At 42.9% G+C, this 5403-nt stretch overlaps 1 pseudogene; it reads left to right on the top strand.

Moving 5' to 3' along the window:
- Positions 1-3569: 3569 nt before the first annotated feature.
- On the top strand, positions 3570-4707 carry LOC108348874 (glyceraldehyde-3-phosphate dehydrogenase pseudogene; annotated as a pseudogene).
- Positions 4708-5403: the final 696 nt, after the last annotated feature.

Genomic DNA, 5403 nt, shown 5'->3' with positions numbered 1-5403 from the left:
GCATAACCTGGACAGTGGAAACTTTAGAATTAAGTTTTAGATTGTAGGACAAGAAGGTATGAACCCAGTCATTCATTTGTTTCCCCCATGTTGTAATTTTCTAGCCTGCTAAGGAAGAAGGAAAGCAGTTACTTTTCTTAGATAGTAACGTAGACATGGCAGATGCTCTGGACACACACGTCAGTTCAAGCCCGCCCATCTGTGTGCAAAACTGAGGTGAACCATGGTTCAACATGCTCCTTTACAGATGTCTATGTCTTGTGGCTATCACATTTCCCTGGCAGGGAAAAGCTTGTATCTATGCTGAGAACCCATAGATTTAAAAGAAAAAGAAAGGTTTTTGGCCATTTATGTTCAGTTAACCAGAAAAATTAATCTAGATTTTGTAAGAAACAAAACAAAACAAAATTACAAAACCAATTTTCAGTTTCTTTTCTCCTTTGCTATTTCTGTCCTTCCCTTCCCTTCTTCTTTCTTTCTCTTTTCTCTTTCCATCTTGAATTTGTACTCGGGAGTCATAACACTGCCTTCATCCTCATCCCTAGCCCAGGCCTCCATTTTGTTTTTTGTTTGTTTGTATGTTGATGTGAAATGACAGACTTCTCTGAGACTGGCCTGGGAGAATGGAGATAGAAAGACTTGTAGGTCAATGACAAACACTGAGGGGGAGAGATTTTAACATTCCATGAGACTCTTTAAAAAGATTAAGTAAAAAGTAAGTAAGGAAACACAAGCAATCAAAACTGAGGTTCTGCATAGGGGAGGGAGAACCTGTCCTGTCTCTTTGGGGAAGTCTCTTAAATTTGCAGCATGCTGTCATGTCTGTCACCAAGGGTCACATTGACTACCAACATAGGAGCCTCACTGTGTGTTATGCACTGGGAACTCACAGTGAGTACGAAACATTTTTCTAGCCAAGGTTTTTCACCTCCCATGGGAAGAGAAATCTATCCAAATAATCACAGTGTTACAAGGTAAGTGTTAGGTTTGAAGCAGACACGTTTACTCTGGTTATAACACCTGGGGTGTTTGAGATTGAAGCAGGAACAACTGTGTTTGGTTTTGAAGACAGAGAAGAGGCTGGTGGGGGGGGGTGGGGCATAACTCTAACAGGCACTGAGAAGAGGTGTCAGCAGTTTACAAAGAATGCTTCAGGATAACAGAGTGTTTGAAGGTTAGACAGCTCTTGGTTGGTAGCCCCACAGGGCGAACGATTTGGGGTGTATTACTTAGACCCTTTGAATCAGATTTTGTGTCTGTAATGTGGGGCATTATTATCTATCTTGGAGAGTTGTTGAAAGGACAAAACGATGAGTATGGAGGCTTTGGAGCAGTACGGGGGCAGAGCAGGATTTCATGTGATGGCCTCTGGGACTCGATGGGGACATGTAGAGCTTTTGCTTTGAGATGGTGTATTGTTCAGAATGCCACGGCCTATCCTGAGAGGGGCATTGTAACTCGTCACTTTAAGTCTGAATAAATCAACTTCCCCCTTTACAGATAATAAGCCCTTTTGTGTACACATGTGCATGTGAGTGTGCCTGGATTCGTGTGTGTGTGTGTGTGTGTGTGTGTGTGTGTGTGTGTGTGTGTGTGTGTGTAGGAGAGGTGCAGTTTGAAGCAGGGACATTTTGAATTCTAGGCAATCAACTCTGAGGTACAACGCAGCACTATTAAGCCATTTTGATAAATCATCTGTAAAATGGAAATAATACCTCCTTGCAGAGTTGTTCTGAGGACTAGAGTTGGTTTCAAATATAGTTCTAGTAGTGGTACATAATGCACAGTAATTGTTATAATAATATTGCACTTCTGGGAGCCAATACTTATGTCTAATGCTCTTATACTTATATTGAAGGCAGTGTAAAATTTGTTGTTGTTTCTTTGTTTGTTTGTCTGTTTTGGGATAATAGTTCATGTACCCTAGGCTCGAATTGGTCTGGCCATATAGCCAGGAATGATCTTGAACCCCCAATCTTCTTGCCTCTACCTCCAAATGCTAGATTACAGTTGTATGTTAGCATACTAAAATAGAGCATGAATTTTTGTGTGTGCACAAGCCTGACTCTTCTGCTAGGCCAGAGGCAGATAATTCTTTTGAATACATAATATCTTTACTTAGAGATAGTGTGATATTAATGAATATGTCTTTTGTGTGAATTGGTATGCATTAACTTATCTAAGTGTGGGTTTGTTTTTTTTTAATTTCTTCACTTCTTTATCAGCAGGACCCCACTCACCTAGTAGAATTTTGAAGAATTGGTTGTCCCACGAATCAATAGGTATTGGCTTGCTTTTTTCTATTGGAGTGATTTTAAATAATGAAAGTATGCTTTGAGAATTGTGTTCTTATGTGATTTGAACAATGGAGTGCATATAAATGAGTGTTGCTTCCGCTGATGGAAGAGATCATGTCATGCTCTCCCAAATGCCTGCCTGGTGGGTGTAGTGGTCCACACTGTACTTAAAATATGGACACTTACTACATTTATGATTTTTATCGGGATATCTTTAATCAGCATAATCTTAGAGGTCAACTGGATGTTGCACCAATAAACCAGATCTAAGAGCTGGAGAGATGGCTCATTGGGGAAGAACATTTGTTTAGTTCGCTGTACCCATATAGTGGTTCACAGCCATCCATAACTCCAGAAGGTACTAGGGACAAAGATGGTGCACATACATATATGTAGACTAACGTACATATACACAGAATGGAAATAAATAAACCTAAGATGATGATGATGATGATGATGATGATGATGGTGGTGGTGGTGGTGGTGGTGGTGATGATGATGGTGATGATGATAAAGCCATATCTAGAACAATCCCCAGTTTACCTCATACTTTTCTTCTTAGATCTTTATTTAGATGTCACAGTGTCAGAAAGACCCAGTCTCACAAGAAACCCTCTGTAACTGTCTCTTCCACCCAGTTGCAGCACAGTTCTATAAGGTCTTCTCTCTGCTATGTTATCTGGTTACATATGTGATTATGGAGATAGTTACATGTATGGTGACTTAAGAGTTTGAAAGCACCGCTATAAGTCTGTTTTAAAATGGCTGGAGTGAGAGGGCTGGGGAGTCGGCTTAGTGGGTAGAGCTGCCTGCAGCTCGAGTGTAAAGACCTAGGTTCAAATCCCCATGTAAAAGCCAGGTGAGAAGCATGAATGTCTGTCATCCCCATAATACCACAGGAAGATGGGAGATAGCAATAGAAGTTCAGAGGCCATCTAGATGGGCCTATGCAGTAGAAAAATGACAGAGAGATCCCAAAGTATATAGTGAGGGTATGCCCAAGGTTGTCCTCTGAATTCCACATACATGCTGTAATACCTATGCTTCTGTGACACACACATGAAACACACGCACACACACACACACAAACACAGAGAAACACAGAGAGAGAGAGAGAGAGAGAGAGAGAGAGAGAGAGAGAGAGAGAACAGAATTAGGCATAGTGATGCTAGAGACAGACTACCATGGGTTCAAGGCAAATCTGGCCTACAGAGTGACATTCAGCTTCAAAAAATTAAAGTAGGTTTTCTGCTCCCCTGTTCCAGAGACAGCCGCATCTTCTCCTGCAGTGCCAGACTCATCTCATCGACAAGATGGTGAAGGTCGGTGTGAACGGATTTGGCCGTATTGGGTGCCTGGTTACCAGGGCTGCCTTCTGCTCTGCATCTGGCAAAGTGGACATTGTTGCCAACAACGACCCCTTCATTGACCTCAACTGTATGATCTACATGTTCCAGTATGACTCTACCCATGGCAAGTTCAATGGCACAGTCAAGGCTGAGAATGGGAAGTTTGTCATCAACGGGAAACCCATCATCATCTTCCAGGAGCGAGATCCCGCTAACATCAAATGGGGTGATGCTGGTGCTGAGTATGTCCTGGAGTCTACTGGCCTCTTCATGACCATGGAGAAGGCTGGGGCTCACTTGAAGGGTGGGGCCAAAATGGTCATCATCTCCGCCCCTTCAGCTGATGCCCCCATGTTTGTGATGGGTGTGAACCATGAGAAATATGACAACTCCCTCGATTGTCAGCAATGCATCCTGCACCACCAACTGCTTAGCACCCCCTGGCCAAGGTCATCTATGACAACTTTGGCATCATGGAAAAGCTCCTTGCCACAGTCTGTGCCATCTGGAAGACTATGAATGGCCCCTCTGGAAAGCTGAGGTGTGATGGTCGTGGGGCAGCCCAGAACATCATCCCTCCATCCACTGGTGCTGCCAAGGCTGTGGGCAAGGTCATCCCAGAGCTGAACGGGAAGCTCACTGGCATGGCCTTCCGTGTTCCTACTCACCATGTATCCACTGTGGATCTGACATGCTGCCTGGAGAAACCTGCCAAGTATGATGACATCAAGAAGGTGGTGAAGCAGGCGTCTGAGGGTCCACTAAAGGGCGTCCTGGGCTACACTGAGGTCCAGGTTGTCTCCTGCGACTTCAACAGCAACTCTCACTCTTCCACCTTTGATGTTGGGGCTGGCATTGCTCTCAGTGACAACTTTGTAAAGCTCATTTCCTGGTATGACAATGAATATGACTACAGCAACAGGGTGGTGGTCCTCATGGCCTATATGGCCTCCAAGGAGTAAGAAACCCTGGACCACCCACCCCAGCCCAGCAAGGATACTGAGAGCAAGAGAGAGGCCCTCAGTTGCTGAGGAATCCCCATTCCAACTCAGCCCCCAACACTGAGTATCTCCCTCACAATTCCATCCCAGACACCCATAATATCAGGAGGGGCCTAGGGAGCCCTCCTTTCTCTCTTGAATACCATCAATAAAGTTTGCTGCACCCAAAAAAAAAAATTAAAGTAAAAATATAGTAAGCTTGACCCAAGCTTGAATTACATAACAAGACCATTTCTCAAACAACAACAACAACAGCAACAACAACAACAAACAAAACCCCCACCCAAGCCAGCCAGCTTTTCAAAGATTCAATCCGTACCTCGTAAGCACATATCTGTAAACACTGCTTTATGTGGTCATAATTTTTTTTTTTTTTGGTTCTTTTTTTTTCCGGAGCTGGGGACCGAACCCAGGGCCTTGCGCTTCCTAGGCAAGCGCTCTACCACTGAGCTAAATCCCCAGCCCCTGTGGTCATAATTTTTAATCATTCATTTGTAAAATAACATGTGGTTAATTCACTTGATTAAAGAAGTCAGCAAAAAAAATTCTTAATGTTCACTGGCTTAATTTTTTAAAGTTGTGCATTTATTGAAATACAGTTAAATAATAAGTCTGTTACATAAAAACTGAATGTTCTTTTCTTCCATCTGGAGTAAATTGTAAGCAACTTTTGTTCCAGATTGCTCTCTTTTTTTCTTTATTTTATATATAAAATGAAATTTACAGGAGGTTTCACACACACACACACACACACAC

Source organism: Rattus norvegicus, chromosome 1 (genome assembly GCF_021556685.1).
Source record: "Rattus norvegicus strain SHRSP/BbbUtx chromosome 1, alternate assembly SHRSP_T2T, whole genome shotgun sequence".
Classification (NCBI taxonomy): Eukaryota; Metazoa; Chordata; class Mammalia; order Rodentia; family Muridae; genus Rattus; species Rattus norvegicus.
This window is presented reverse-complemented; position numbering and strand designations above follow the sequence as displayed.